The following is a 17,856-nucleotide window of genomic DNA, read 5'->3' as shown; positions in this document are numbered from 1 at the left end:
ATGTGAAACCAATAGTGGATACTGGAAAGTTATACATTTCTGAAACATAGACAAAATTGTAAATTCAGCAAGGCATCATTTGTGTAGATACTACAAGGTTTTCCTGTAGAAAGTAACAGTTGAAACAAAAATACATTAAAATTGAGTTGAAAAAAACATTTGTGCCTATGTTTTCACCTGTAACTTCTTCTAACGATGGCATATTCTTAAAAGCAATATAGGGTTACGTCTGCTGGACCCTTTTGGTTGTGGAGATATATAGGACTTATAAGTTCACCAAGAACCCAAGGTACCCACAGCCAATAACTGAGCTGCACCTTGCAGTGTTTTTTCATTGTGTACAGGGTATACAGCAGTTCAGGTGGTAAAATATAGAGAATGAAAAATAGGTATCAAGGAAACCTATGTATTTCCCAAATTGGAACAAGATATGGAGTTTAGAAGCAATGGTTATTTGCATATCTCTGAATTTGTGGGGACCCATACTAGCATGTGAACTAGAGGGCCTTTTTCAAAAGGACTGTTTTTTTTACACACTGTCTTACATTTGGAAGGCACAAATGCAGAGAAAGACAATTGGTACTAGCACCTGTTCTACTATTCTGTATTCCCCTATGTCCCCCAATAAAAATGGCACCTCACTTTTATGGGTAGGCCTAGTGCCCGCGACAGGAAACGTCCCAAAACGCAACATGGACACATCACATTTTTCAACTGGAAAATGACCCTTTATTTGTAATGTGCCTAGTGGTGGATTTTGGGCTTTTGCTTAGCCGGCACATTGGGAAACCTAGTAAACCTGCCTATTTAAAAACAATTAGACACCTAGGGGATACCAGGATGGACTAACTTGCATGGCTGTCTACATTTTTATACCCATAATCCCTTATAAACTCCAAAATTTGTCTAAAAAAACATTTTCCTCACATTTATCACATTTTTGTGATGGAAAGTTCTGGAATCCAAGGGGCCGCTCCCATGCACCAAAAATTGCCCCAAAACATCCCTGGTGGCTAGTGGGTGCATTCCTGCTCAGTGATCGTGGCCCCACTCGTGACTGTACAGCAGGAATGCACTGCAAAGAAACACAGGGGGAAAGGAAAAACTCTATCCTTTCCTCCGTGCCTCTCTGTCCTCCCCAAACCCTCCCTGGAGGAGAAACTTACTTGTTTCTCTCCAACGCACTGGCAGCAAATAGCTTCCAGCAGTCCAGGCATGTTTTGGAAGACATGTGCCGACGTCATTAGATGCTACGGGGGTGGTCGGAGGTGGCAGTGGAAGTGCTTCCACTGCCATACCCGATGGGGGCCCATAGATGGGCGGCCCAAGGGAGGAGCGCTAGCGTTTCCTCCATGGGTGGGTGCCAGGGCGGAATGGTTCCATCCTCAGCACACAAGCACCATGGCCAAGGACGGAACAATTCCGTCTTTGGCACGTAACAGGTTAAGGTGCCTGCTTCTGTTTACTTATAAGGTTGTAAGGGGAATCCCAACTCATCACATTCAACAGCGGAGATTAACTACTTTATCGCCAATTACCAATGCAATATGTAAATGGCAAAAAGGCAGGTATTTATGATGTGGCTTGGGCAAATCCAAAAATGTAACCAACACTCCATTAGGCTTGAGTGGCCAGCATTTCCATGTCAAAGGTAGTTACAACAAGCATTGACAATGTCAGTAGGTCTGGCGTTAGAGGAATGTTGTATGCTTATAGCATTGGAATGGATATTTATTGGTGTGAAAGCAAAAAACTGTCAAATAAAATTGGTGTAGGTTAATAGGGCAGATGACAGTTGCACTATGTCAGACTCTGGATATATTATATGATATAGCAGTGAGGCCTTATCATGAAATATACTCGCAAAAACTGCCTTGGGTCCAGGCAGGCTCGTTTAAAAATCTTAACCTCAACCCTGGGTAGCTATAGCTCTGAGCAGCAAGGCTTAGCAAAGTAACAATGATTAAAGCATTTTACAGAACAAAACAACAGAATAAGAAAGTCACAGAAAAAGAATGGGCTGCAATAAAGAGTCCATCATGACAAAAATCCCCCAGAGGGTTCCGGAGATGTGAATTTTTTACAAACGTTGACATCAACAAGCATTGGCAAATCAAAATGTTGTAAATGTTTGAAAAGTTTGTATGAGTTTGTAACACTGGGTTCAGCAAATCTGACCCACGTTGGGTGACCAAATCCAGCAGGATAAAGGTCTAGCAAGCCTAAAATAAATTTTTGGACAGTTATCTGGCCTTCAATCAATCAATCAATCAATCAATCAATCAGGGAATTGTAAGTGCGCTACTCACCCGTGATAGTCTCAAGGCGCTGAGCGGGGCGGTCCGCAGATCTATTTAGCTGAAGAGCCAGGTCTTGAGGGTCTTCCTGAAGGTGTTCAGGGAGGGGATGTGTCTGATGTCTGCCGGTAGCTCATTCCAGGTTTTTGCTCTGGAGACTTTTTAGAGAAAGTTCAAAACTTTACAGGACAACCGCCATTGACTTCTATGAAGTGGTCCTGATACTGAGGGATGCAAACTTAAAGATGCCCAATGGATGCTCTAGATGCTGTACGGTCCACAGTAGTGAAGTATGGTTGAGTCCTCCTTCCACAAATGAGTGGAGGTGACTCCGGCCATGGATCTTAAGGACCCATTTAGTCCTCTATGGAAGGGTCAAAGCGCTGCCGATGCAGAACTTTCGTTCTTGCAAGACAGTGGTTGTGGTGCAATCCCTTGGTGGGGGCTAGTGTGCCTTGGGCGGGACAAATCTGTTCACAACCAACACCCATGGGTCCAGGAAACTCAGGTGCAACTTTTGGCTATATCTAAATTGTCAGTCGGAAAATGCCTGACATCAGCTAGTGGCAAAGCAGCTTCAGTGGATACTAGAAATGCTGTTTGGGTTCTTCTAGCTTTAATGTCCCCAGTGCTGCACTTGGGGGGCCAGCCAACTGACACTTAGACCTTCTGCTTTGGATTAAGGCTAGTAAACAACCAGTGGCGTAGCTAGGCCTTAGGCCGCCTATGGCGGTCCCTGCGTTTGCCGCTCACGGCGGCCAGATCAAACAGCGGGGGGTGCTGGCCATTCATGCGGCCGCAGGTAAGAGCAGATGGGAGGGGGTCAATACCATGATTCTTGAGGGCGCGACGGCCGCAGGTAAGAGCGGGGGAGAGTGGGCTGGCTGTCACCCCCAAAACCCGTGCCACCTAGGGCGGTCCTATGAGAGTAGTAGGCCTCACAGTAGTGAAAAATAAACTAGGCTGTTTGTCACTACCAGGACATGCAAAACATAACAGCACATGTCCTACTTTTCAATTACAAAGCACCCTGCCCTTAGGGCTACCTAAGGCCTACCTTAGGGTTGACCTATCTGTAATAAAAGGGAAGTTTCAAGCTTGGCAAGTAGTTTTAAATGACAAGTCGAAGTGGCAATAAACTGCACACAGAGGCCCTGCAGTGGCAGCCCTGAGACAGGTTTGAAAGGCTACTTCTGTGTGTGGCAAAATCAGTGCTGCAGGCCCACCAGTGTCATTTAATTTACAGGCCCTGTGTATATGTCATACCAGTTTACAAGGGACTTACAAGTATATCAACAATGTCAAACAGGTGTAAACCAATTATAACATGCTCAAGGGAGACAGAGCATGCGCTTTAGCACTGGTCACCAATGGTCCTAAAGCCAACAAAAAGAAGGTCAGAAAAAGAGGAGGAGGAAGGCAAAATGTTTGGGGTGACCCTTTAGAGAGGGCCCTTTTCCAACAAGCCCTCATAGGTATCAACCTGGTTACCTTTTAGCCAGCCATCCAGTGACTTAACACAGATGCATCTACAAAGTCTACTCATGTTTGTGGAGCCCCCTTTGCAGTGTTCCTTAACTTCAATCTGTACTTCTCAGGTGTGAGGCCAGATAGGTGAATGAGTACCTGAGATCCTTACAGGTGAGTAGCCACACTATATAAACCCGTGATTGATTGATTGATTGTCTCATGTGAGTGTAGGATTTTGCTACCTCATCCTCTAGTGTGAGAAATCTATCCCTCCCTACTGTGGGCAACAATTCCCATAACACGGCTCCCCAATGTTGTGCACCCGCCTTTCTCATTCTTAGAGATCTCTCATTGGATTTGTCTATATCATCACCTTCATTGAATAAAGGAACTATGGTGCACATGCATCAAACTTTGAGTTTGTGATTCCTTATTAGCGATTTTGAAGGAATTGCTAATAAGGAATCTCAAAATGCAATGCAGGAATAAATTCTCTAAAAAATAGCGAATCGGTAATATTCGCAATTGCAAATAGCCATTACATATTACCTACTCGCTATTAGAGAAATCGCAATTTGCGATATCGCAATTTGCAAAATCGCTAATTGCGATATCGCAAATTGCGAGTCACTTTTTTGCAGCTTGATGAGACCACAATCAGTGATGCATCCCATGCTGATTCCAGTGCACTGAGAGAGTCAGAGGAGGAGGCAGAGTGCAGTAGCACAGCTGAGGTTACCTTTTTTGCTTTGCAAATACTGTTCTGTGCCAAAAAGTTGGACTCAGGAGCAACTGGGAAGAAAGCTGCTAATAAGAAAACGAAACTCAAATTCAGTGAAAAGGAGACAGCAATCCTCATTGAGGAGGTTGTGAGGAGCCATGACAAGGTGTTTGGCAAACTATCACTCCAGGTCCCTGAGTCAGAGAAGCGAAAAATCTGGCTCAGGATACAATCCAAATTGAACGCAGTGGAGGTCACCCACCGCACAATCGAAGACCTGCGCAAACGGTGGTATGACCTGCGCACCGTGCAAAGGAGAGGGTTGCTAACAGGCTTTCGAAGGCAAAGAAGACCGAAGGGGGACCTGCAACCCTGCCTGGGAATACACCCCTGAAGGACCTAGTGGAGTCCACACTGCAGCCTGAAGCTGTAGTCGGAGTGACGCAGTTGGAAACCTCTGCACCGGCCAGTACTTCACAAGGTAAGATGCATACAAATGTCCATTTAAAGCAGAATATAAATCTAGAAACATCACGTCAGTTCAGCTCTAGTGTTCAGAATCATACCCCAGTCCACATTTTACTTGCAACACCCAAATGCATTATGGGAGTAACAGGCATGGAAGGGAAGATGGTAGGCGAGTACAACAAGAAAGTAAAACATATGGACACTATGTGTCAGATAGTAATTTAATGGAACAAAAAAATGTAGTATGTGACACTCAATTCTTTAAAAAATGACTAAAAATTGCACTGTTTAACATCACAGATGCAGCAGCAGAGGAGTCAGAGGGAAGTGAAGGTGGAGACACACAGGAGACTCCGGCTGAGGGAGATGTGGAGACACCCGTGGCCCCACAAACCCTGCACCCACTAGACGCAGGTCCACAGTCTCACCACTTCCTGCCATGGAAGTTGAGGAAGAGAGCGAACATGATCCCCAGACATCCCAGCCTTGAGGTTCACACACGACAAGACCCCAGTCATAGGTCCGGCGCAGTAATAACCAAACCCGGAGGCACAGGTCAAGGGCACAGATGACAACACCAGAGGATGAAAGTCCAAATGTCTGCGGTGCGCTGGAGAGCCAAATGCCGAGGGTGCAGCACCTGCAAGCAAAGAACATGCGATTAATGCAGGCACAACTTTGCAATATATCAAACAACATGGCAGAAATGAGAGACTGCTTGAAAGAGCTGACTACAGCAGTGGTGGAAGGACAAAGACAGTTTAATGAGACCATACAGGGGCTATGAAGGGTGATGCAGGAGGACCAGGTGTCCCAAAGAAAAAGGTATTGACAATTATTAGTGCGCCTAGATGGCTACACCAGATCCAACAACCGTCTGAACAACAACACAGCTCTGCTGTCCCGTCGGTCTGTGCCGTCGGCCATGCATGTGGAAATTAGCTATTGTTGTGGGGATGTGGCCAGGGGACTCGTCCAGGTCACAAATGCAGCAGAGCAATTTCAGACTGCATCTGCTGAGGGCAGCAATGTATTGGGGGAGGGGAAAGTCAGGAGACGTCCAGCCTCAGTAGTCTCTTGGTGCCAGTGACTACATGCAGGAGGCGCACTACTAGGAGTACCACACCTTCAGACGCCTCCAGGAAAGCCGTGAATGAGCCCACCAAAAGGCGTTTGAGAGTGCGTGGACGCAAAAAATAGGGTGGCGTTGGCAGACTACCTCCTATATGGTGATATAACCATTATCAATGCAAAAGTTGTGACTGACATTCAAGTCCAATGATGATGTCTTGTTGATTTATTTTGTTTACACTCACTGTGCTATTCATCACCTGGTCTGTGTGCATTAACACTACCACATTTCAACATAAAAATACATACAGTACAGTTCAACCATGCTGTATCTTGTCTCATCATTACCCACCTCAAAAATAATGTTGTGTAATTTCTGCACGTCTCCTTCTCCCTTCTGCTAAGCTTGCCCCAGCTGCTGCTCATAGTGGTTGCCCTGACTGGTTGTCCTCCTCAGTCTCGCTGTCTGACAGTTCCACAGGTATGCCTATCCTAGTAGTGATGTTGTGCAGCATGGCACATGTGGCCACAATTCTGCAGCAGGTCTCTGGTCGGTAGTGCAACGCCCCGCCAGTCTTGTGGAGGCAGCGAAACCTACTTTTCAGCAGGCCTAAGGTGCGCTCTATGACGTTTCATGTTGTGATGTACGCTGCATTATAACCCTGCTCACTTGGGGTAGATGGGTTGAGGTATGGTGTCAGGATGTATTTGCGCACCGCGTATGCGCTGTCACCTACAGGGTAGTAAGCAAACGGTTAGTGACAGATATGAATTACCATTGGGCCATAGTGTCAGAGAAATTGTAACATATGTTTACCAAGCAGTTGTCCTTCTCCAAATTCACACCCAAGGAGACGAGTGTGTATGCCACTGTGTCTAAATATGTACGAGTCATGTGTGCTGCCAGGGTATTGTGCCACAATGTCAGTGATTATATTTTTTGCATTGCAGACTACTTGGATATTCAGTGAATGATAGGGTTTTCGGTTTCTAAAGATGTACTCATTCACTGATGGTGGACAAATGGCAACATGAGTTCCATCTATGCAACCTGTTACACGGGGAAACCAGGCTACCTGATAGAAGTCTAGTTTAGTCTTAAGCAAATCTTGTGGGGTTGAGGGGGAGCTAATCCTTGTCCAAATGGCCTTAAGGAATGAATTAAAGAAACGTGACAGGGAACTTTGTGACACCCCTCCAGCTACAGTGACTACACCCTGGAAGCTGCCGGACATTAGTAGGTGCAGGGAACAGAGGACCTGCACATGAGTGGGAATGGCATGTGTCCTGTGAGTCTGGCGCTGCAGTAGGGGATCCAATTCAGCAATCAGATCAAGGATCATGGCAGCATTTAGCCTATACTTGTCATAGATCTCCTCTTCAGTTTGCCCCAACAATGTGATGCGCACTCTATAAATGCGCTCCTGTAATCTCCTTCTTCTCTGTGCTGCTGCCCGTAGCCTCATCCTCCTCGCCATGACGTAGAGTGCTGCCATTATGAAACATTCTGAGGTCTCCTGGGCATTTTTAAATACTTTGCTAATGTTCTGCACCTGTTGGGGTTCTTTTCACCTGTTTACCACCTGCCTGTAAAATTTGGTAAATTGCGATCGCACAATTTAGTTTTCATGAAAATCGGTATTTGCGATTTTTCTTGCATAGCTTTGCGATTCTCTAATTGCGACTCGCAATTAAGGGATCTCAATTTAGGTACTCGCAAAATTGCGATTCCTTATTTTTGCGATTCTCATGCGATTTCTCAGAATTGTGTTTATGCATTGAAAAGGCCTAGTTTGCGATCGCAAACGGCCATTTTTTGTGATTCGCAAGGTTTGCGATCGCAAAATAGCTTGATGCATGCGCCAGTATGTCCTTGGGCAACCTGGGATCATGAGTACCACCTGCGTGCACCTCTAAATCAGTACTGCTGCCTCCATTACCTTGGGGATTCAAACCCATCTTGGCTCTTCCCAGGTCAAGTGCCAACCTTCTCTCCTGGATCTCCAGGCTTCTCTCCTCAAGCTGCAGAGACTTGAGCTGGGAATCTAAGTCCCTGGGCCTTCATACTGGAATGAAGCTCCTCTCACTCCCCGACATAGACTCATGTCTTGACCTAGCTCTAGGGACTACACTGCAGTTGTCCCCTCCAATGTCAAAGAGACCTCTGTAGGAATTGTCTTCATCACCACTCTCTGGGGTAACTTCCTCTGCCAACTAAACTTGAGCCTGGAGTTCCCTTGTTTGCCCCCAGGTTTTAGGAGCTGTCTCCAGCTCTTGTTTCTTAGCAGACAGGCCCAGTCCAATTTCTATCCTTCAGCACATCCCTCTTAAATCACTGATTGTAAGTTAGGACAGGTTAGCCTGGTCAACAGGTCAATTCTTCATCTTTAAGGCTTGCATGCTACTTAAAAAGAACTGGTGGTCAGCCTCTCTCTGGCTTGAGGAAAAATATGCCTAGTGCTTGCAGAACATTTGACAACTTCTTAAGACTGCTGCTAGAATCTAAAATAGTATAGACTTTCTGTCAGTAACAACTTATTAATTGTCTAGTACAGCTAAACACAAGTTCTGGATTCCACCGCTAGGCACCAATGTTTTTGTGACGCCTTATCATGGGATACACTTGGAAAAACTGTCTTGGATCCTGTCAGGCTCTTTTGAAAACCTGAAGCTCAGCCCTGGGTAGCTATGGCTCTGAGCAGCAATGTGTAAAAGCATTTAACAGCACCAAACAATGGAATAAGGAAGTCACACAACACGAAAGAGACACAACAATTTATAAAATAGAGCATATTTTTATGAATGTTTAGAGCACTTGATGACCAAAATCCACCAGAGAATTCATGACATATGATTTTTAAAAGCATTTAAAAACTTTGGCATCAACCGCAAAAAAGCATTGGCAAGTCAAAGCTTTGTACACTTTTGAAAAGTTTGAAACACTGAGTTCGGCTACTCCGACCCGGGTTGGATGATCATATTAAACAGGATAAAATCTTTGAACAGTTACCTGGCCACCAATGAAATTTTTAGAGCGAGTTCAAAACTTTAGAGGATAACCGCCATTGACTTTCATGAAGTAGTCCTGATGCTTAGGAATGCAGACTTAAAGATGCTCAATGGATGCTTCAGATTCTGTGCGGTCCACAGGGGCGAAGCCCAGTCACATCCTCGGGCCACAGGTGAGTCGGGGTGACTTAGGCCATGAATCTCAGAATCCTCCAAAGGGGCAAAAGGGCTGCAGATGTAGACTTTTTGTTCTTGAAGACAGCTGTCATGGTGCAAACTGTTGGTGGGGGCTAGTGTCTGTTGTGGTGGATACATCTGGTCACAACCTACACTCATGGGTCCAACAGACACAGGTGCAACTTTTGGCTATCTCCAAATTATCCATACAAGTGTCCGGCGTCCGGTAGCGGTAAAACAGCTGCAGTGACTTCCAGAAATGTGGTTTGGGCTTTTGCCGCTTTAATGTCCTCAGTGCAATTCTAGGGGGGGCAGCCAACTGACCCTTGGAGCCTCTGCTTTGGATTGGGTCTGGGAATCAACATTTCCTTGAGGCAGGCATGCAGAACAGGATCCCAACTCCGCTAACCCAAAGTGTAGCGAGTGCAGTTGCTCCAACTTCACAGCCCCTTTACAAGCGCTTTTAACAAGTGCAAAGTGATCTTCTTTTGCCCTTGTTCCAAATGCGATGAGTTCTGAAGTCTTGGGTGTCAGAGGTGCCCATTATATCCCAGTAAAGTGCTACAAGGGGACAACGGAGTCACTAGCCAATGGGCTAGTAGGTCCCTTCCTATCTGGTGACACAGTATTTTTGATGTGTGGCATCTGGCTGTCCCAGAGTGCAACTTGCATGCCACAAACATGGCTGAAGTATTTCTTGAGTGTAGGAGGGCGTGGGTGTGACTGCCATGGGCTGCACACCCAATGAAAACTGGTTCTGAAACAGGTTTTCCCTTCCTTGGTCCTGGCTCTACCTTGTCTAGGGGAAACAACAGGCTTCCTGTGAGGGAGTATTGTTGCAGTGGCCCTTCAAAGGCAGCATCAGCTTTAATGTCTGCCTTTTGGGCTAACACCCTTTGCAAGCTATCTTGTAGTGTGGGGAGGGGTCACACCTACATTGCGGAAGCAGCTTTTGTTCCTGGTCCGGGAGTCGTTCACACTCTCCCAAGGCAGGAAGAACCCTGTCTCAGTCCCAGTGCCTCTGTGAAGTCACTGGACCAGCTGGGTCAAGGAATGGCAACTTTCACAAAAGTGGCCAGCGTTAAATTTGCCATAATTGGCAACCGCCTACTTGGTGGTAAGGAACAGTTAAATCATTCTAATGCTGCCTCCGCCATGGTAGGCTTTATATTTTTTTCTTCTTACAAAGAAAATTCCGTTTTGGGATTTATTTTTGGGGAAAAAAAGAAATACAATTTGGTTTGCTGCAGGGAAGCATCCTCTAACGCAGTCCTGCAGCAAACAGTAAAATGCATTGGCATGATCCGCAATGAGGGCGTTTCATGCCAATGCTTTTATAAATAACGGCCAGCTTGGTGGTCATTTATAAATTAGACGGGCAGCCTCTCTAACATTGAAATGGAGTTATTTACTCCATCCCCATGGCAGACCCATGGGCCCTCTGCCTATATCTAAATCAGGCCCAAGTGCTTTGTCTGTTGCAATGTCTTTTCCTTCTTTGTTTATTTGCCGATCTTGTTTCTAATATATTTCCTTTTCTCAACTAGTTTTCAGATGGTGTCGGGCACAATGTGTTGCTAGCCAGCAAGGGAGTGATGGAGAAGCAATAGCGGTTGGTGTTGTCGAAGAGTAGCAGGGAGGTGGGGAAGGGGTCAGAGGATGACAGACGACAAATAACAAAATAAAAAATAAAAAAACTTACCTGCAGCTGGTCGCGCTCTTCTGCTTCTCTCTTCTGCAGGCACATGCTCCCAGACTCCACTGCAGCCAATCCTGACGCTGCTCTCATGCTGCTGTAAGCCGTTGTCAGGATTGGCCTGGGAGCTATGCATTATTCTCCCAATGAGACCGGGAGCCTGTACGTGCTGCCTCCAACCTGGCAAAGCAGCTCGGGTTGGAGACAGCTTCAGTGAGCATGATGGTTTGGCTGGTGTGAGACGGCCATCCAAAGTGCCATGCGCATGAACTCGATTTGATTGAAATCCAAAACTGAAACAGCCGACACATGTTTCCTCGTTTGACGACTTTTTCAAGGCTGTATGTTTAAGAAATACATATTTTAAAACCACTATACATTCTCAATTATTTTAATTAGTCACAGCTACAAATTAGTGAAAAGATCAGAGGAGGAAGTGATTTTGGGAAAGACCCCAAGGATGGAAATCTTTATTTTGGGGTGTGATGGTGATAGTAATAAAGAAATAGGAGAAAAGGTTTTTGGCTTATAGATTCCTAGAAGTAATCCACCTCCCCAGTCTTTCTGGGGTTTTAAGCTAATAGGTTATTATGTTATTGTAAGTGGACTTCTGTAGCAAGCATGTACATACTTTCACAGAGTTTTCCATGCTCTTTGTGGGCTCATTCCTCACCTGGGGTGTACTATCAGTTACGAATATATATAAGAAGGACATGAAGGCTTCAATATGGGGCCTGTCTATAAACCATTTCTAAAGCAGTGTGACGGAGCCCTTCTTTCATAGACGGCTGAAGAATCTAATGTCTGTACAGGTCAATTTGTCAGTCTCTGGTAGGCCAAATTGTTGGTTTAGGGTCTCAAATGGAAGAAGCTGTTGGTTAGAGAATAGATATCCCACAATAAGGCAGCCGAGGGGCTGCCAATTAGACAAAGAAATTTGATGGGTCTTTAACTTGTGTCAATTCGGTATCATGAAAAATAGGAGTGTAAGGGGAGGTAAAGGAGGCAAACCCCTCACATATTGCAACTTTATCCCACACAGCAACAGTTAGTCTAGTTACTAAATATGAGTAGGGTCCCCAGGTTCTCTGTGCTTTTTCTAACCATGGAAGATCACTATGGAATGTTCTATGAAGCACTATTGTTTTGAGGTCTCCTTTTTCACCCATTTCCACAAAAATCACAATGGGCAGCCTGGAAATATGATGTCATGCTATAGGTCTAAACATTGCAATATATTAGCAGCAATCTGCGGGGCCTTCCCCCAACAAATATAGGAGTTTATTGAGCTCTGGATTTGTTTAAGCATAGTGGGTGGGATTAGCAGCATGATTATTTGAAAGAGATATAGTATCTGGGGTAGAATCTGCATCTTAATACCTGCCACCCTCACTATCCGGGAGAATTGTTTTGTATACCTTAGCTGATTCTCATCTCCCTCAGGAGCTTTCAAGGTGACAGTCTGAATGGTAGTGCGGGAAATTAGGACCCCCAAGAAAGTGGACATAATCAGATGTCCACGATATATGGAAGATTTGTTAGAGGGCTTCTGCTTGGTGTATAAGGAGTTCAGTAAAAGTGCTTCTAATTTAATTATAATTATAATCTCTCTTGAAGGCATGCAATTCAAGCCAGAGGGTACTATGTCTAATCTCATGCACAAATGTTTCCAGAGCGAGTGCAAGTATGAGTGGCAAAAGGAGACATTCATATCTTGTCCCCAATTCTATCATGATAGGCTGTGAGATTCCCTCATTAACTCTTATCCTGGCCCTGGGCCTTTAGAGCTTTACTGCCATACATCAGAGGAATCGGGGCCCGAGCCCCACTCCCTTCAAGACCGCCATCATATATGACCAGTCGACCCTGTTGAATGACTTTGTGGTGTCTAACAACAGTATCAAGACATTCTTTAATCTTGTGCATTTTCAGTGAGGGTGAGCAGATTTTGGAACTGTCTCCACATTGTCACATTGCCATCCTTGCCATCCTTGTATGAATCCAGATTGATCAGCCGCAACCAACTCTGGGAAAATAGGTGCTAGCCAAGCCGCTAAAATCCCTGCGAGAAGTTTAACATCTACTTGTAGCAAAGAGATAGGTCTATACGAAGCACCATTTCTCTGATATCATTGAAGAGTCTAGTGAGAATTTGTGCAAGATTAGTAAAATAAAGCTTATAAAGTGTGGCTGTATACCGATCGGGCCTGGGTATTTCCCTGAAGTTTAGATATTGCAGTTATAATTTCCTCTGTAGATATCTCTAATGGCATGGTGAGCAAAAAAACGATGTATTTAGGCCCAGATCTCTGACTGGGGGTGAAGTGTTTGACACCGTTTAGCATTCTGTCCATCAATTGTTCTTTTTGCATTTGTCACCCTCAGTGGGATGGGTATGTCCAGACGTGTGCCCCATGCTCGCCATGCCACTGGATTCAGGCTATCCTGGCTAATGAGGGTAATACCCAGAAACCGGTCCTAGGATGCTTGTTTCTGGACCAGGGAGGACCTAGCCAGCCAGTTCGGGCTGGACTGTTCCCATGGGGAGCAGGGTCAAGACTGATTTGCATATAGATGGGTATAACCTGGAATGGCATGGTGAGTAAAAAAAAATATGGATTTAGATCCATGTCTCTGTCTGGGGGGTGAGTGTCTGACATTGTTCAGCATTCCGTCCATCAATTGTTCTTTTTGCTCTTCCTTTTGTGACTTGCGGGGCAGCTCAACCAGTCTTCGTGCCTGGTTATTGCCTCCGCATTTGGAAGATGTCAGTTGTCTTTTTTCGCCCTATTTCCACATGGGGCGCTGTGCTGATGCCATGATTTCTTGTTTTTACTGGAGAACCCCCATGACTGAGACAGTGAATCACTGTAGATTGTACTGCCAGGCTTCTCCAAAGCAGCTTTCAGAATGTCCAGCTCTTCAACTGCCTTGAGAGAGTCTGTCAGCTCGCTACCAAGTCAGTAATACCCACAATCTGTCAATCTCACCTGATTTGTATGCCATTTTAAAATGCTCCCTGCTCCAGCTCGGGCTCTTTTATTTTCCATTTTGGGGACACCTCTGTCCAGCTGGGCTCCATCCCCTTCCTCATCCTCTGTGCACCTCCAAAGGTCACTGTTGTCTTTGTGCCACCATGCGTCACTCCAGTCTCAACCTCCAAATATGCCTCCCGGATGTTTTGTTTTTCACTTGGGCCTTAAGCCGGGCCCTTCATTGACTTGGGTTCCACCGAGAGGCCTAAGGGCATCTAGTATATTAATGCAGGCTAAGGCAGTAACCGGAAGCGGGCCGGTCTCCACTTCCGTTATCCAGTCATTACAGGTTCTTAACAAGAAAGACCCCTGGGTGTTTCAGTTGCCCACTGCTCCATCCGCGAGGTCCCCACCAGGTTCACCTGCAAAGATCAGCTCTGCAACTCCAAGATGGAGAGCGCTGCTCGAGAGTTCCATCAATTCAAGGCAGCAAACATAGTGTTTCTCACAACCACTAGAGCTTTCTGCCATTGTCCTTAGTGTTTCCGGGGTGTTCCCAAGATGTGTGGTGACCTCGGAGGCTACAGTGGCGGGCTATAATATGCTGTAAGTACAGAGATGGACAGGAGCACCGGAGATCTGACTGGATTAATGCAGGGCCTGTGTTGACCTGATGGTCACAGGTTCAAATCCCTGCGGGTCCACTGAGCCTTTCATCCATCAGAGGTCGATAAATTGAGTACCTTTGAGTTGGGTAACAATAAACATCTGATATTCAGCACCAAGATGCCTATGGGTGAAAGTGCGCTTTACAAATACACGTTATGTTACTCTATTCCCCTGCTGGCCATACCCCCTTGCTCCCTTGTTTGGAATCACTATTACCCTTTGAGGTGCTGTTGGAATTATGTCATTGACTTCCAAAGCAAACATGAGAGTTTCTGGACACAGTGGGAAGTGCAATGCGGACTCACAAAAAGTTGTGTAATGTCCATTCTATATGCCAATCTTGTACTCCTATTCTCTGACTTTAGAATGGGAGATTATACACTTCTTCTTAAATTCCTGGCTTAGATGATGTTCTCCTCCTATAGTAGAAATTGTTGAATGGCATTTCAACTATATCATGCATGTGCGGGAATCACACTTTCACCCATAACTTTGCCTTTGCTATAGCTATCCGCGCTGTCCTTGGTAAGGGAGTCCTAATATTCTATCTTGCAGGGTTTTGAGCACTACCAGTTTACAGCCCCTTAGCGACAATCCATCATCAGTGACACTCTCCACAGGGCCGTCATGGCGCATTAGCTTTCTGATCTCAATTTTTTATTTCCTATAGGAATATCGTCCATGAATTGTCTAGCACCATGCTTAAGGCAAGTTGAAGGAACACATCCTCCTTTGCGTGCTTTCTCATGTTCTTCAGTGGCCTCTCCCGTGAGCATGCTGCTCGATCCTGTCAATGACTGGACGGTGTGAGGGTCAATTAAGTTCCCTTCATGACTGCTAGAGGAGATGGGGAGTCCTCTCCGTAGTCACCGTGCCACCCTCCCTTTAATAACACACTCACAATAAGCGATGAGAGGTATCCTTGCAAATACTCTCACAACTGGCAATCGCTCGAGGTAACATTCCAACCCATCCCTCTTTTGCCCTTTATGCCACCTCAGACCTAGCAATATGCAAATCAGTGTTGGTCCTACTCCTATAAGAACAGTCCAGCCTGACCTGCCAAGCCAGATCCTGTCTGATCTGGAACACCAGCAGGCCAATACAGGCTTCATACATGTTGGACCTCCTCAGTCAGGCTCAGCTTAGTTTCAGTGATACAGCTAGCACAGCACCCATGTCAAATGATGTTATTCTTTTCTTACACTGTATGAACGGAGAGAAAATTAGAAGATAACCACACTTTAACTCCAGAAGCAAAAGGAGCAGATCCTAATATTGACTTGTCAGCATATTCTTTCATTGTATGTTTAGAATGACGTAAGCTTTCCAGAATGAATTGTCTTTGTTTTTGTAAGTGATTCTTAAAGTCAGTAGTAGCTCAAACCAAAGGATCAATAAAAGGTGAAAAGAAAAATCTCTTTGATGAAATCCATGTAAGCAAAATAATGGTGAAATCCTGGTAGCACTATGAGTTGTGTTGTTACAAGAATATTGTGCAATCGGCTCAATTAACTTCACTAGCATTGCAGTAGAATTGAAGATACTATTCCACACTTTGATTATTACAATCTATTTGTACATTTGACGGAGGAGAATAACCAGAATAAAGAATGTGTATGATACCAAAGTGGTCAATAAAGAACAAACACATGTTGGCTACATTGCCAAAATAACAACAAGTATACCAAAATTACTTATTATGATTTGTCCCTCACAGCTTTGTGTAGCAAAGACCAACATTGACTACCCCTACTTGTCCTCCTGCAGGAGTATGGCTGCTGCTGCGTCACAGAGCAAGTGCATCACTGGCAGATATGCTGCTAACACATGAGATGTCCTCACTATGCTGAGGAGCATCTCCAACACCACCTGCTTTTTGTGCATTTTGTAGCATTTCAACTGCAGATGTGATCTGTCCTAGGCCCCTGGCAACGTCACCACTAAAGTGTCCCTTTTCCACCTGCAAAGTGACTTTTCTCCTGGATCGGGTGAAAGTGGCATTGGCCATATGACCAATGGAACTGGTTAGGCCACCCATTTCAGCCACAGCGTTATGGTCTCAACTCCTTTGATAGGCATGGTCAGCCCCCACGTGCAGGCATAATTGCCAGCACATGGGGTGTAAATGGTTGCCATTGTGTCCCAATGTTGTCAAAACTAAATGAAATGTATTTCTGCATTTTCTGCATCTTCCTGTTTATGAGTTTCATCTGCTGTGTTGCAGACACCAAATTTGGATCATGGATGCCTCAAGGCCTCCAAACGACTGTGGAGTTGCTTCAGGATCTGCAATGTGATGTGCCTCACCGTGCCAACTACGCCCACTACGTGGAACAGGCTGATGTTGTTGCCTCACACATGGGTGCTAGATGGTACAGGTACGCAGAGTGACTTCGTTGTCCATTAATGCTTCCTAATGTGACAATAAGGCAGTGCTACATTGGGCTGGAATTGCGCTTGGGTGATTGGCAATGGGAATAGATTCCTCGGCTGCCATGTTTGAATCCTCCACTCCCTCCACATTGGTGTAATCACTATATTCCTCAGAGAGATCTGTGTGAAATAATACAAATCTGCTTAGTCACTGATATGATGAGATATCAATGTGTATGTTTTGATTGCAGTACCCCAATAAATGTATAAATGTGACTCCTGTGCTGACTTTTTGACTGCATGTCCCATAATGCACTAAATATGTACTTTTGACTAACTTGAGGAACAACTGTCTGATTTAAGCTTCAGTTCTATGTGGCCTTGGACATAGATGTAAGGTATGAGATGCGACAATAGTAAATGATTCACGCTTACTTTGTGATGTTCCATGTGCTGAGATGTCAATGTTCTTGATTCCCACAACAGCGTCAGGCTCTAGGGTGGTCTCAACAATGGTCTGCAAGGCAGTGGGTAGGGGTACAGTTGTTCCATGGGATTCCGGGAGATGTGTTGCTACCTTTTCTTTTGTACGTGACATCAAACAATTCCTCATAGATGTCACAACACTCTCAAGTCAGGATCTCCAACTTTTCTCTGAGTACTACATTTTTCTTTTTCTGTCTCCTGCATCCTTTTCTTCACTTTGGCTGGCCATTGGTACTGATGGTCCTCTTTAGGGATTGTGATAGCTGTGCTGGAAAAGGCAGTTGCATTCCTCCTCCAGTCTATATCCACTCAGGCTGGTCTCCAGGCAGACAGATACTATTAGTCACGTCCTGATTCAGAGGTGATCATCCATGAGCAGTAAGTGTTTTTCACTATCTGGGGTCATGTTTCAATTTGCAACTCCAGTCGCAATGTTGGAAA

Source organism: Triturus cristatus, chromosome 3_1 (genome assembly GCF_964204655.1).
Source record: "Triturus cristatus chromosome 3_1, aTriCri1.1, whole genome shotgun sequence".
Classification (NCBI taxonomy): Eukaryota; Metazoa; Chordata; class Amphibia; order Caudata; family Salamandridae; genus Triturus; species Triturus cristatus.
Note: the sequence above shows the minus strand (reverse complement) of the source record.